The sequence below is a fragment of the Cebus imitator genome, unplaced genomic scaffold (assembly GCF_001604975.1).
Source record: "Cebus imitator isolate Cc_AM_T3 unplaced genomic scaffold, Cebus_imitator-1.0 Scaffold22, whole genome shotgun sequence".
In the NCBI taxonomy this organism is placed as follows: Eukaryota; Metazoa; Chordata; class Mammalia; order Primates; family Cebidae; genus Cebus; species Cebus imitator.
Genome location: NW_016107337.1, coordinates 3993833 through 4010330, shown reverse-complemented (window position 1 = coordinate 4010330; position 16498 = coordinate 3993833). Strand labels below are relative to the sequence as shown.

Genomic DNA, 16498 nt, shown 5'->3' with positions numbered 1-16498 from the left:
TATTTCTGTTCAGCCACTAAAACATCAGGGTAATCACTAGAATAACAAGCAGTTTGCTAGCCACACATAATTAATAAAGAGTATTTCCATGGATGAATCTAGAAACCATCATTCTCAGCAAACTGACACAAGAGCAGAAAATCAAACACTGCATGTTTTCACTCATAGGCAGGTGATTAACAATGAGAACACGTGGGCACAGGGAAGGGAACAACACTCACTCGACTAGGTGGAGGGGTGGAGGGAAGGAGAGGGGAGGGAAAATGGGGTGGAAGGGGAAGATGGGAAGGGATAACGCCTGGAGAAATGCTGATGTAGGCAACGGAGTAGGAGAGGGGGCCAGGATGGGGGGAGGGAATGGAGACAGCAAACCACAACGGCATGTATGTACCTATGTAACAGTCCTGCAGGATGCAGGATGTGCACATGTACCCCAGAGCCCACAGTACAATAAATAAAGAAATAAACATCAAACAAACAAAAGGAGTATTTCCATTGTTAAAGTGCAAGTCATTCAGTTTTCAGAGTAGAATGAGTAATTTTTTTTAAATACAAAATCCATGGGATAAGCCTTAATGTGATTGTAATAAGTAAGATAGTATCTTAATTCTAGATATATAAACAGATTTGACATGATTTGACAGTGATGGGTAGAGAAAATGTTAAAAGAAAGTTGAACTGTAAAATAACTTTATTTAAAAAAAATTGATATCTGGAACTATAGTTTGGGAGTTTTCTCTCCTTTTGGATCACCTTCCCTTGTGTTCAGTACCCAGTTTTAGTCATGAATGCAATCACCTTGATGGATAACTAGTGAGAAGAGTGAAAGTTTGCTTTCAAAAGGATCAAGCATATTATATATAAAATATATATGATGTATATATGATATATATAGTGAAGAAATCTTTCAACTCTGCCTACCAAAGAACAAAAATTAAGTGTGTTATAAAATTGTATGCTTATATATACATAAATGGCTATTTTTAAAGCTTCCTGCACTGCTCAGAAGTAATAGTTACAATGTTGATTTATTTTAGCAGGATTTCAGTACTTTATGAACAAAGATTTTTTTTTACTTTCTTCCTCTTCTCTCTAACGTTCTTCTGTTTATCTCTAATGCCCTAACAAGAATTGCAGTAAACCATAAAACAATAAGAGACCCACGTTTAATATAATATTGCTGATATTATACAAATAATTCTTCATTTATTAATGATCAATAATCTAGATGCCTTGTTTCAAATTTTCTAAGATGAAAGCGTAATTTGAAAATCCAAATTCTTACTTTTATTTGGGTTTATTAATATTGGTTTTATTCTATCACCTAAAAAATATCGTTACAAAAAGACTTACGTGATACAGGATTAAACTCTGTTATTGCAGTGCCTTTAATTACAGGAAACGGTAAACGGTTTCTCTCAATAGTTTTATTTTTTGGAGGTGCTTATGCTATAAATTGTGGTGTTGGTTGAATGAAGACTTTTCCTTTTTAGTGTTTACTTATAAGCAGTGTAAATAGAGAAGTCCACTGAGGTTCACAGATTGGGGAGTAGAGTTGGAGTTTATGCCATTATCTGCAGAAACCAACTTTACAGGCAAAAGCAGTCAGCATAGATTAGCCTAGGGAGTTGAGTTTCTGTTAAAATACTACTCAATATTTCACCTCCATTTATATTTGCCCTATAGATTATTATTTATTAATGAGCATGATTACAAAGTCCTAAGGTTTGTAGTGTAACTTATTTGAAATAATGCTATACTATTGAGTGTGCAGTATATTTAAATTCTTGAAATTACAATTCTGACTTAACAGGGTAACAGGATATTATTCAAGACTCATTTCTTCTGGTTCCAACATCAATATAGTTATTTCTTTTTGTTAACGTATTACCCATATTTATAGCCAACAAGAAAAATAGTTTTTAATTAAGTAAACTCTATGAATTATTATCTCTGAATAATTTGTAGGTCTGTTGTAAAAATAACCAAGCAAAGTGATTAGCTGAATATAATATGTAAAAAGCCATGAACTATTTTGGACTATTAAGTCTTGAAGGAGTTTTTATATGAGTCAGATTTCTATGGTTATTGCAGAATGGGAATCAATAATATATAAAATTTCTAGGTCATATAGCTATTATAAGAATAATGTCCTGATTTTTTATATTATAAAATAAATTTGTATAACGTATTATGTATTATTACTATCAGAAACATATCCAGTGTTATGTAACAAAAAATTTGTTTAAAAAGTAAGGGAAGTACAGAATAATCAGTAGAATTGAACTGAATACCTGTGGTATAACTTACATTAAACTGGGAACTATGTAGTATACAATTTAGGTACTAAGTATTGTTCTTTAATGTTGGGGAAACCAAAGTAGTAACTAGATTAAGAAGTAACTAGATTAAGAAGACAAAATAATAAATCACATGGTAACTGAATACATTGGAAGTTCATAGAAAGGTAAAAGTACAATCTTTATTATTCATAATATTTTATTAAGCAGTTTTAACTTAATTTGGGGTGATAACACAGCATAAATACTCTTTGGATAATTAAAGAAAATGGCCCATGTTCACTTGTAGAAGATAAAGAACATGTGCATGTGAGTTGAATGTAGATTTGTCTATTAATGGAATCAAAGGGTGGAAGAAACATACTGTTTTTCAGTGAGGAAAAAAAGTAGACCAATGCAGGCAAGCTTAGAGAAGGCTTTAAAAGCTATGGAATAAATATACATAAATCCATATGTATATGTGTATGTATCTCTCTCTTACTCAGTTCATAAGATGCGGAACTCCTCCTGGATTAATGGTGGAAAATCCTTTGTGAATGTTTACTGTAATGTTTTTTCCTTCCAAAGACATAGCCCTCTCCATCATAAATTTGTTTTTCTTAATCACTTAAATAATGTATGTAGGAATGAATGATTTTTCTTTGGGCTTAAATTAACTGGTTGATTGATACATGGAGAGAAAGCTGCCATTATTTAAATATTACATTTTAGATATGAGACTGAGCATATCACATGTTTTATAATTCTTCACAGCAATGCTTAGAGTCAGACATTTTTATCATTTAACCTTAGCAATAAGGAACATTTTTAGAAATCAAGCAAATCCAGTCATCTTTAATGTCAAAGTATATGGTTTATTTTTTATTTTATTTTTGATAATCAAGCTGCTATGTAAAGTTGTCAGTTGTTGGATCTACTATGCATATTCAACGTTGCCTTTACCCACTTCCAAAATAATATGGCCCCCACTCCACTCTCTTATTTCCTGTAGCTCAAATGGGTATATTGATACTAGGTGTCCTTATGCCTTAACGATGGAATCAAAGATAGGCATGGGATCTAGGCTGAATCAAATAGTTTCCCTTACTATAGATATTTAGACCAAGATACACAGAGACCAATTGAGCTGATGTTGATACTTCGAGCTATAAATGATGAACAGGCGGGGCCAGAATCACTGGAAAAGCCATGGCATGTTGTTGCAAATGAAAGTTATGAGGAAGCATAAAATGTAGGCCATATAGAGAAAGCAATTCCCAGGGGAGGAAAATTAAACTGATGTGGATTAAGAAACAGAGGCATGCAAGAGTCTATGTCTTTGTATGATTAAAATATCTTTATTAGATTTTCTTGCTTGAATAGGTACAATACTCTAAGTTCACAGTTCCATTTTCATTGCAAGTTGTGAATTTTACATTATTTCACAGAATCTTGTGGTGCAAATGAAAAGCTGCATCCTAGACTGGTTTTTATCTCTTTGTATATAACCTGATTTTTCTTAGTGGTGGCTTAAAACTTTTCTTGTTTTTACTTGTTTGCTGTTGTGGCTGAGGGTAAATACCTCAACAAGAAACGCTGATTAAGGTAAGCAACATGACACATTTTTTAGTTCTGTTTAACAAAACTGTGTTCTAATAATTTTCAGTATGAATAGAAAGATAATGAACTTATAAATAAGTAAAAAATGGGCTACTTGTCAAAAGTTAATCTTCTTCATGAAAGGTTATTAATAGTAAAATAACTAAATCAAAGTTTTACTTGCTGAGTTTTTTTCTGTGTATCAGAGAGGATAATATTATTTATAATGAGGGAAGAGTGAGTAAGAATTGCAAAGTCCTATATTCTTTACCTTTGCAACTGAGTAAAGAGAACAATAAGAGGAAAAGAGGCATAACTACTTCAAAGATACTTTAAGAATATCTTAAAATACTATTACAATAATATGGATTATTAGATTTGAGAGCAAGTCTCATGGAAGGAAAGAGAAATTTATGGGATTCATTACCCACATGCTTACTTAGGCGGAGGCTGAAGACAGAGATAAATACTTGAGTTTCTAAAGCCCATAAGAGATGAAAATATCCTATTAGAGAAACTAGTGATAATTATACATAAGTGGTGTCTAATTTAATTCCTTTCCAAGAAGGTTTCTGTTAGAAAGAAAAAGTGAGAGAAGAATCCCTGAGATCAAAGTAAAGTGACAAATAGATGGAATAGAATAGGATTTTCTAGAAGCTTCTTAGACTATGATTTTTTTTTTAACAGATTAGTGTGACTATTGTTTTTCTTTAAAAAATGTTAATAGCCAAAGTTTACTGTGACTTCCACAGCCATTTATTTTTCCTTCTGTGTAGAACCTGACCTTAGCCTCTCGCTAATAACATGTTGTTTAAGTAAAGGGTTCACTCCTTCCTGTTTACACAATCTGGATAAATGGTAATGTATACTGACGACCAAAGGGCTCAGCTACTAATTTTGAGAGCAGAAGGACTGGTGTCTACACCATATCAAGAATGGTAGCCAAGTGAACTTAACTGGATAACTTCTGCTTTTGAAAGTTAGAGGGCACTGCATGTTCACGGACATTGGGATAACTGTCCCCAGGCATGAAATATTATATTTTTTATAGGTTATTAAGACAGATTTCAGTGCCTACAAAAATTCACATTATGTAAATGAGATGGGAGTTGGTCACTTTCAATCCAATATTCACCAAAAAAGAAAGTATAAAATGTAAAATTTAAAATGTCAGCAATCAAAACCAGCTTCCATATATAATGAAACCACATAGTTCTCAGATTGAAGTGGCCAGTTAACAACATATTAAGTATTGAAATAAATTAAATCTTATCCTTGTTTATGACAAATTATTTATCAATGCAAGCCATCTAATATTTTATTCAAATTAACATGGTGATCAATAGAATGACAGATATTACAGCAGAATTCTACCGTATATACTCAGTAATTTATAGATTCAAAATCATTTGCTGAACTTTTGTGTGTTAGCTTTTATGCAACCAGTTTACCTTTCATCTTGACCATGGGCTTGTTTTGCTTAAGCAGACTGCCTACGATCAAGATGTCTTATTGGACTAAATATAAGTCAGCAAGGGCTAAAGCCTTCTTTTCGTAGTAGGTTAAAAAAAAAAAAGTTTATTGAATGAGTATACCTGTGAAAAGTCTAAGCCCATCATTTGTATTTATGATCCAGCAGGAACACAAAATCTAAAGGCTTTCATCAATAAACTGACAAATGGTAAAGAAATGAAAAAAGCAATTTTGACAACAATGATGACACTGTGTTTTTAGTGTTCAAAGAGGATCCTATTGTCGTAATTTGAAAAGTGAGAAGAAGCACAACCAAAGAAGTAACCAGAAGTTTAGCTGCTTTGTCTGTGGGAACGGAGTTGATTTTGTCTTTAATTTTACTTGACTTCTCTCTCAGTTTGAGATAAAACAATTCATTTGCCATCCTTCTAGAATTATTGATTACTAAATTTAATTTTAATTGGTTGACTAGCTTTATTTTAAATCTCTATTTCAAGATAGTCTCTAAGTCTGTATCTAAATAGCATTTCTAGCATAAAAATTGAGCAGCAAAAGCTTGATCAGCTGTCTACTCCTATCTAGCCCTGATTCCATGTTTCTAAAGCTTTTCTAGTCTTTGCAGTCAGGTCATGCCTTTGATACTCATATCAAGTATAACACAATAAGCTTATAACAAAACAACTGTTACTTATATGAAAGATATAACACCCCTTTCTGTCAAGTCCCTTATGTTTTCAATAAACTATAGAATTTATTGCCTGTGTTTTTTCTTTAAGAGAAAACTTGACCTAGTTACATACCATACATACCATCCTGGCAAAAGACATTCAGCAAATGGCAAAATGCTCTTCAATTTTTATTCAGTAAAAACTTGCTTTACAGTGTTTTCTTCTGAATTCAGTATCTTTTTCTGAATGATAGTTTTCCACTGTCACCCAAGTACAAAAAGCCAGTGGTAATTGTCATGGTGTGTGATACAATATGCATAGTATTTTCATGTATAAATTTAATTAAATCTGGAAAGGTTCACTTCTACAACTGCCCGTGGCTCAGAATTTTCAGGTTGCAATCTTGGTACCCAGACTATAATAGTGTCTCTTGCTGTGTTAAACAGCTATTCAGTATGTGTAGTTGTTGGGCTTGACCTTTTCATCATCTAGGGCAGATTAACAGAAGGCAGAGTGTCTGAGAGTTTCACTGATGCAATTTTTCTGCTTGATTCTTAATTCTGAATATGGTGGTAATAATAGCTCTTGGCTTAAGCACAATCTGTTTTAAAAGTTCTGTAATTGCTAAATTATAACAATCACAATTATGTAAGACGTCTACAAGAGAAGATATCAGAAAATACAGTTTTCTGTCTTAAAAGGATTTTTATTTTTTCCATTTCAAAGTATGCCTGCTTGAAGCAATATACAGCCAGTATTCCAATTCTGAAATCTTTCAGAGGCTATCACCGCAATCACTTACTTGGAAATAATGAGGAACTTCTTATTCTATCACCTCCTGCAATATGAGAGTGTTTCTACCAATCTTTTGGATCTACCAGCAATCAGTAGTAGGATAGCAGCAAATTATTTGATTTAGTTAAGCATTCACTTAAAAAATAGATAGAAAAAGTATATTCCATTTACAAAAAATAACTATGAATAATTATGTGCATTTATAAAACTTTACACTCAACTTGGTGATCATCTTCCTTTGTGCAAAAATGATACTTTTATGGATTAATCATATTAAATTTTGTGTATGATCTAATTGACTAAATATGACTTTTAACCCAGGGTACTTGCCCACTGTTGCTTTTTTACCTAGTGTAAGCAGAACTGGAGTGTAAATATTTCATCATCATGATCCTTTGTAGCATCTTGAAATGGTTACTCGTATATTTAAATCATATTTTATGTTTATAGGCTTGAAAGTATTTAAATATTAATATTTAAGTAAAAATATTCAAGAAGTAATTTCTAAGTGGAAAGATAATTGCACAATTTCACCTAGCAGCAACCTAAGCTTAAAAAGAATTGAAGCCTAAATATAATAATAATGTGGGCTGAAAAAGAGTGATGCCTTGTCAGACACATGTTAGTGGTTCCCTTAATATTATGAGATGATTAAATGATCATATTTGTACAAGCCAGTAAATATTAATAAGCAAGTATAACCACAAAATATCAAGCAATAGATATACTTATGCATATATTGTAATAGTCATACATGTAGCAAGTCTCACTGAAAAAAAAAATCACACATTTTGAAGCTTAAGTAGATTTTAGAGATTTTAATGTCCTATGTTTTCTTAATGACTAAACTGAAGTTCAGAGTTGTTAGGAGTATTGCCAATGATCACAAATCTAGATCATAACAGAACAAAAAACATCACCCATTCTTCCATTTCTCATTTGTTTTCTGACCAGAAAGACCTAGTTTTAAATCCTATGTCTACCGTCCAACGTTTTGGAGACCTTGGATGATTTACCTAAGCCATATAGAATCAAGGTTTTCTTACTTTAAATGATGAAAATATATTAGAAGAGTTAATAGGTGTTTTTAAATGCATGGTCATATTATATATAATCAAAATTAGTAGATATTACTATTAAACGTTATTTATATGACTTTGGTTAGGTGGAGTTAACTATCCTAGGCCTTAGTTTTTATATTTATAATTAGAGAATAAAGAAAGAAGCATGGACTTCTTGAGCTTTCTCCGAATGAATACATTTTTATACAATGCCCTTTGTGTCTATAGCAACTAGAGTTTTAGGAAGTCCTGTCTAAGTATTAGATCACTTAAAGGAAAAAGTCTAATTCAATACTGCTTCAGTCTTTAGTATTACTCAAGGGTAGAAAATGTGCAGAAGTGTCACTTTTCTTTAGCCGAAAAGCTTAATGGGCAGCAGGTATGCATATTTGAGACTAGAATTAAACTTCCAGTAAAAAGGCAAAGCCTAAAGAGCACTCTCTTCAACAGAGAAGGACAGAGGATTTTGTAGCTTAAGGTGTACAGATTAAAAGGCAAAAGCATTGATTTAGGTGAATGAAACATATTCAGTGAGAAAAAATGCAAGCAGCAAGAAACTTCTCGTGGGAAATGGCTTGATGATTTTCAGAACACATCTATCTAATATTAAATTTACACAAATGAGGTATGTTCAATACTGCCATGAGTAAACATCGAAGTTAATTTGGTTCTGGGTTTTTTTTTTTTTTTTTTGTATAGGGTAAATTTGAAGACATTTTTGTCCTTTGGGTACCTTTTAAAACATTTCTTTTTTTTTTTTTCGTTGGAATCTCAATCTGTTGCCTGGGCTGGAGTGCAATGTTGCTATCTTGCCTCACTGTAGTCTCTGCACCTCGGGTTCAAGTGATTCTCCAGCCTCAGTCTCCAGAGTAACTGAGATTATAAGCACCTGCCACCACGTTCGGCTAACTTTTGTATTTTCACTAGAGACAGGGTTTCACCACTTTGGCTGGTTCTTTATTTAATCAAAACTTGTTATCAATTCTTAAGCTACACAGAGTTCTAACAAAAATTAATATATTGATGCAATTTGAATTTTTTGGTGAACTGAAAGAATTATAGCTAGGCATAATTATTCCAAAGCTTATAGTCTGTAGGTCTGCATTTATGAAATCATTATCTGGATAAAGGTCATAGCTGCCAACCAGGTGACTGAAAAGGGACTGGTAAAGGGACTACAGAAAACTCTCCACTGTAAACCATTAATACAATAGTTGAGTAGCTTAACAAAGGGATGTCAATCACAAAAGAACACATCATCCCAAATAGAATGGCCTTGTTCTACTCTGTGAAAGCCTGTCCATTTGCTGAGCATCTGTAAGTCAATGAATGGGAATAGTAGCATACTCACTTAAATAGAAGATCACAAGCTTAAGGTTTCCGAAAAAATAATAAAATACTTAACAAATGTAACATTCTCTGTTTATGTTATTTTTGTTCCAAGATAACATCAAATGCTATACACTGCAAAATAAGCAAACCTAATATCCTAATCAGAGAAACCAAGGAATATCTTCATGGAAAAAAATGACACATACAGTGAGAAGTCGGTAAAGACAATAAGGGAATAGAATAGAATGTTCCAAGTAGAGATGACATTATGTGTCACACGTTGCATATCTGAGAAATGGACTATGCATTAAGCAGTTTATTAGGAAGTGTTTGGCATTAACATTTGCTGAAGGAAAGAGACAGAAACAGGAAGGAGCAGAAAGAGAAATCAAGCTGTGATGCCGTTGCAACAGAATCTTTGGGTGAGGCAATTCTCCTTCCTTACACAACCCCTGAAGGGAGCTGACAGTTGAGATATGTCTCTTGCTGGCAATTGCAGAAACTGGAATAATGAGTCCTTTATTCCTGGATTGGCATCTGGGCAACACTTAGCATACACCACATCAAGTTTAAAATACTGAATGTGACTTTGAGATGAAAGAAATACAGGATGACTGGCAAAAAGAGAACCCAAAGGATAGTGGTAAAGCATAATACTAGAAACAACGCCTGAGGCTAGATCAAAAAGGATCTGAAAAACCATTCTAGGACTCTGGACTTCAATTTAGAGACAAAGAGAAGTTAACTGGGGCTTTTCTGCACAAGGCAACATGAATAGACTTGAATTGAAAGATCCCTTTAGCAGCTTTGTGGAGGATAGAGTGGAGAAAGCCAGTAGCAATTAACAGCAACAAATAGAAGAAAGAGTCTGGGTAAGACATGGTACCCTGGAAGTAACATGTGAGCCAGGGAACTGTACAGCTCCATAAATGGGTCTGGAGTTGAAGAGCGCTTTTATAGAAGTTAAGAGGAAATGGATGAGATGATGGTGGCAGTGAATAGAAAGTCAGGAATGTAGAGATCCTAGAAAAGAAACCTTAAAATATTCCAACATTTATTAGCCAGGAAGAGAAAGGGAGGCAGACAAATTAGAGAGAAACTGGAGAAGCTGGATGGAAGAAATCTAACATGGTGTTTCACCGAAAGCAAGGGCTATTAGCCTTCTAAGAACTAAATAAAGGGTACCTTTGCTATGTGCTGCTGCAAGATCAAATACAATCAGGACTGAAAAGCATCAGTTATATTTGGGAATATCACAAGGCAATAATTAAGAGGTAAGTCAGGGAATGGTAGCTTTAACTGCTTAGTTTTGAGAACTTGGAATTTTTCTTGACTTTTATTTTCTCCATAAAGTTACACAGATTGTCTATTAAGAAAGAGGAAATGGCCTGGCACGGTGGCTCACGCCTGTAATCCTAGCACTTTGGGAGGTCAAGGTGGGTGGATCACGTGAGGTCAGGAGTTTGAAACCAGCCTAGCCAACATGACAAAACCCTGTCTCTACTAAAAATAAAATTAAAAAAGTAATTAGCCAGGCATGTTGGTGGGTGCCTGCAATCCCAGCTACTTGTGAGGCTGAAGTAGGAGAACCACTTGAATCTGGGAGATGGAGGTGGCAGTGACCCAATGTTGTGCCACTGCACTCCAGCCTTGGTTACAAAGCAAGACTCTATCTCAAAAAAAAAATGAAGGAAAGTAGAGGGAAATGTAAGATTTGAAGCTATGGGAGTTTAGCCAAGAGATTACAATGGCAACACTCCAAATTGAACATGGCAGACCGTATATACTTATTTTCCTCTATTAGCTTTGAGATATCATGAAAATGACAGTAGAAAGAATGTTCATAAAGGCATAAGTCTAGAAAGGCAAAGAGAACCTGAAGGAAGAGTAAGAGATACTTCTAGTGTAGGTTTGAAGTATTTTTCGGATGGAAATGAAAAATATTGAAAAGATTAATTACACAGATTGATCAGTATTGTAAAACTAGCTGAAGTATCTGATTATAAAATTATAACATTATTGAGCTAGTTATGTTAGTGTATTTATTCATTTGTTTTTATTTTTTAATTTACTTGTTTTTCAATTTTATGGGTACATAGTAGGTGTATATATTTTTGGGATACTTGTGATGTTTTGATACAGGGGTGAAATGTGTAATAATCACATCAAGGTAATTTGGGTATCAATCACCTCAAGTATTTATTATTTCTTTGTGTTAGGAACATTCAAATTTCACTCTTTTGGTTATTTTGAAATGTAGGATAAATTATTGACTGTAGTCACTCTGTTGTGCTATCAAATGCTAGATCTTACTCATTCTACCTAACTATAGTTTTGTACACATTAACCATCTCTACCCTTACTTGCCCCCTGCTACCCTTACCAGACTCTGGTAAATATCATTTTCTTTGTAGTAGCTGCATCACTTTTCAGCTTAGGTGTGAGCCAAAAGAAAATACTGGCATTTAGCTGGATAGTTGCTAAGAGAGTATAAAAGCTAAGGAGTTTTGATAAGACAGTGGTTGGAATGATGGATTAGATAATCAAAATTGTATAGAAAAGGAATTAAATAAATGGTATAATTATATTTTATAGCAGAGACAGCTTCTAAACTGCAAGTATAGACAGTTGAAATGAATGGTAGCACTTCAAATTGAACATGGCAGACCAAGTATACTTGTTTACCTCTGTGCTCTTTGAAACACCATGAAAATGACAGCAGCAAGAATTTTCATAACGGCATGAGACTAGAAAGGCAAAGAGAACCTTAGAGAAGAAGTGAACAATACGTTTTGGAAAGCTGGAAAGCATAAGATTGAGTGGTAACTTGGCAGACTGAGCAGATTGCAATTATGTCAGCCCTAGGGACAGTGCAGAATCAGGCCGATTCAGGAACTCTGCAAGACTCAGAATTTGGATGTACAAAGTACTTTTAAAAGTAGGACTTTAAATAGATCAGAAAAGAAGATTATTGTTTAAAACTTATCCATGTACTTGTTGTCATTATCTATATAGCTACTGTTAATAGACTGTATGTCTAGACTCTCTACTTTCTGTGGTAAGAACATTATCACTCTATCCTTTCTGATACCTGTACTTCTTCACTTTTACTTTTCCACATTTCACACTTGCATATTTATATTTTACCTTTATTTTTATATTTGAATTCCACATTTGATCTGTTAAAAGAAAAATTCATATAAATTTGATGGAGTTTAAATGAGCGTACATACACACACACACACACACACACACACAACAACAACAACAAAACGAAAATAAAAGAAAAAGAAACAATTCGCAAATCAGACAGCTTCCAGAATCACAAGAGATTCAGAGAGACTCCAGGAGTGCCTCATGGTCAGAATAAATTTATAGAAAAAAAAGTAAATGGATGTCTAGGAATTGGAAGTGAGGTACAGAAACTGCTGGATTGGTTACAGGTTGGCATTTGCCCTATTTGAACTCAGTTTGAACACTCAGAAGTCTATGAGTGGTTGTAGTATGTCCTTTGGGATTGGCCAACACTCAGCTATCATTACAGGTGTATACTCCTAATATAGATTTTCAATCTTGTCTGTCTATTAACCTAGACTACGGTTGGTCCACAAGAACTCAAATATAGATGTACAGAGTCCTTCTCAGATCATATTTAGTTCATTTAACAGTAATTTTATATTTTTACATATAGCATAGTGATTCTAAATGATTTTATAACTCTTCTGAGCCTGGGATCAAATGAAAGAAAGAGGGGGATGGAGCAGGGTGCGGATTGAGAGAGAGAGAGAGAGAGAGAGAGAGAGAGAGAGAGGGAGAGAGAGGAAGAAAGAGAGGAGTACTAAATGCCTGTTTTACTGGTAATAAAATCTGAACTGAAAATAAGAGGCTAATACTAATTAAGCCAGCACAGACTGACCAGAACAATGGCAGACCTTCCCTGAAAGAACAGACTGCTTCAACATGAGAAAATCGCATGGAGAGAGAGAAGGAGCAGACCAAGATGTACCATCTTAGAAAGTAGAAAGGTGGGAGAATGGCAGAAAGAAAAAAATGCTGGGATAAGCATTTGCAATTAGAATCACCCAGCAGATAAGTTACAGAGCAGTGAAGAATCTTAGAGTAAACCTTGTAGTGTTTCTTCATTAGTTTTCCTCTAAAAAAAAGTCAAATGAGAATTCCCTTCACCCTATGGCAATGTTAGGAGTAAGAATAAATGTCCTTTTAAATAATTATAAAGTTCAATGATGTTTATATACTGCAACCGTTTAAATATTGTTTATTGCAGGAGGAAGGAGTGTACTGTGAATGTATTTCTTTTATTTCTGCCTTTATCATTTTAATTTATTTTTGTTTCCATTTCTTCTGATTCAGTGTTTTCTTTAGCGTTCTCAGAGTCAGACTGACTGATTTAAAATCCAAGCTTCCCTGCTTCCTGGTTGTGTAAATTCACTTTCCTAATCTGAAAAAAAAAATAGTGATACTAATAGTATATTTTTCATAGGATTATTGTGATGAGTAAATAAATTAATGTGCACAAAATGCTTACCACTGTGCCTAGCAACTAGTACTTTCTATTAAAGTATTTGCTATATTTTTTCTTTGTTACAGTATTTTATGTCCTTCAAGTTTCTCAATTAATATCATCTAAGTTATATATAGTAAATAACAGCTTTTCCCAAAGATTTTTTTATGGAATATTTTATCCTTCTGCCCCAAACTGGACAGATTGTTTTAAATGCCTGCAGACTGGTAGCCATTCTGGGTTTATCCTGTTGGGATTTGTACCTTGGACCCTCCATTGTCTTTTTCTTTATAACCTTCATTATATGAAAGTATATATCTTTAGTGATATCAGAAGATAGGTGTGTAAGATAAATTTCTGGAGACTTTGCAGTTAGAAACAGTCCTTATTTTCTTCTGAGTTTAGATTTCTAATATACTAAAAGTTACCTACTATTTTCCCTCTGATTTTTAAAGGTATAGCTTTCTTCTGACAGAGATGGTCTGTTGGCAATCTATTTTTTTCTTTTCTCTCTAGAATCCTTTATAAATCTTCTTTTTATCATTGGTAATATACAATTTCTGGATGTGGGTCACTAATTTTTTTATTCATCCTACTCAACAGTTTGTCAAATCCTTTTTTTAGTGACCAACACCTCTTTTAAACTTTAGTAAATTATCTTCTACTATGCCCTGCCTTCATTTTCTGTTCTTTTTTATCCTTGAACTCCTGTTAGCTGATATACCTCAAATAAAATATCTTATATATGAAAATATATATGAGAAATACATTACTTCTATTAGATAGAGAAATTGCTTATATTAAGCAATTGCTGCATACAGCATAATGCTTATATTAAGGATTTCTTCAGCCCTGTCCTCTAACATGCTTGTGATTAGTTTCTTTTTTTATTTTAGCAATTTTATATTTTATTTTGCTAGGGATTTTTCTTGGTCCCCAGATGTACTTCTTTTAGCATCAAATTTACAAATTAATTTTCCTCAAAGTTCTATATCTGTGTCTCCTCCAGTTCATGTTTTTTTTTTTTTTTTCATTTGTTTTTTGTTTTTTTTTTTTTTTTTTTTTTTTTGCTTGTTTGTTTTTTTAGATCATCCCCTTCCATGATCAAGTTTCCTGAAATATCTAGCGATTCTTGGTCATGCCTCCGTGTATAATATAAAGAAAAGCAAAGGATGATTGTAGTTCATGTATGTGTGGACAGAATTTTCAACAGAGTGCCTTCACTCTGGATAAAGCAGAATATTTTACTGAGGCAATTAAGTGCAAAAATTTGGAGCACTTTATTCTGGGCTTTTAAAATTGCCCTAGTTTCTCCATATAGTTTATTCCAGTTTTTTTTCCTACTTATTTAAAACTTTATTCTTAATTTTAAAAGTGGGAATAAAACCTTTAATTGTCAACCATGAAAGAGATATTCACAACAAGACTCAGACCCAAGGTCAGAGACCCCTAAACAGACGGTTTTCCCTTAACTCTTCAGGCTGGAGAAATCACTCCAGCTCTGGCCACAACCTAATCTATACATCCTGGCCTTCATCCTGGCTGGAAACTGGTTCCCTTCATCCAAGGGCCTAGTGCGAGGGCATTCATGTCTTCTGCAAGTTTGAGCATCCCTCGCTCCTGGCGCTGGCAGTGCCACGCAGCCATGGACTGGAGCATCCGCTTGGTCTGGAGCTGGTACAAATAGAAGCGGTAAACTACGACCTCGGTGAAGTCTGGAGACTATGGAGTCTTCAGCTCGAGCATGGCCTTGCTGACCTGCTCAATATAAGGGATTCGACATCCGTCCTGGCTGAACATGGCTTCCAGCAGCCTCGTCTGGCCCTGGAACACCTCTGGATCTTTCAGGTCTTCGGGAACTTTCACCCACGGCAGGATATTTCTACTTTCCGAGAGCATTCCCATCTTATGTGATAATCATTGTTTTACCAGAGACTTAAATGAAATTTAAAAATGAAATGGCTTTCGTTTTTCTCCAGGGCCTAGGAGAGTGGTGGCATCATTGCCTCTTTTCTGTTTAAAGTTCCAAGCTTGTCCAAGCTGTGGCCTGTGGGCTGCATGCGACCCAGGATGGCTTTGAATGTGGCCCAACATGAACTAGTGAATTTTCTTAAAACATTATAAGATTTATGCATGGAATACATGGACTTTTTTTTTTTTTTTTTTTTCCTCCTCTGCGGTCCTTAGTGTTAGTGTATTTTATGTGTGGCACAAGACAATTCTGCATTCGGTGTGGCCCAGGGATGCAAAAAGATTGAACACCCTTCAAATTAAACTTTAAGATATAAAACCTCTCTTTTCATATGTGTTCCTCACTCAACTTCCTGTTATTGCATTTGCAGTTTTCCTGAATGTGTACTGGGTGAACTGACTGCCCACCAGAATTCTAGGTGTTTTTCTCACGTGTACTTCACCAGAATTTGTGAAATCTCTTCTCTTTTAATGACTTTCATTCTATTTTCTTTATCATAGGGACATATTATTGTTTGTATATTTATTTATAATAACTTTATGATCTCGAGAAATATAATGTGAAGATATATCCTCAGTCTGTTATCTTGCTCTAGGCCCAAGTTTAGTTTTAAAATGCTCAGGGGAACATGGAACATAAATTAGGGTATAGGAGGGTTAGAGAGTCAAAACTAGTTACCCTCATTTAGGTGAAATGATGGTATCTTGAATTATATTGGCTGTTGGGGAGTTAAGAAAATGCAGACAAACTCAACAGTATTTTCTAAGTGAAATTAACATGACACTATTTATTTTGTG

The 16498-nt window shown here is 34.1% G+C and overlaps 1 pseudogene; it reads right to left on the bottom strand.

The window, feature by feature from the left end:
• Positions 1 to 15262: 15262 nt before the first annotated feature.
• On the bottom strand, positions 15263 to 15634 carry LOC108299503 (annotated as a pseudogene).
• Between the last annotated feature and the right edge of the window lie 864 nt (positions 15635 to 16498).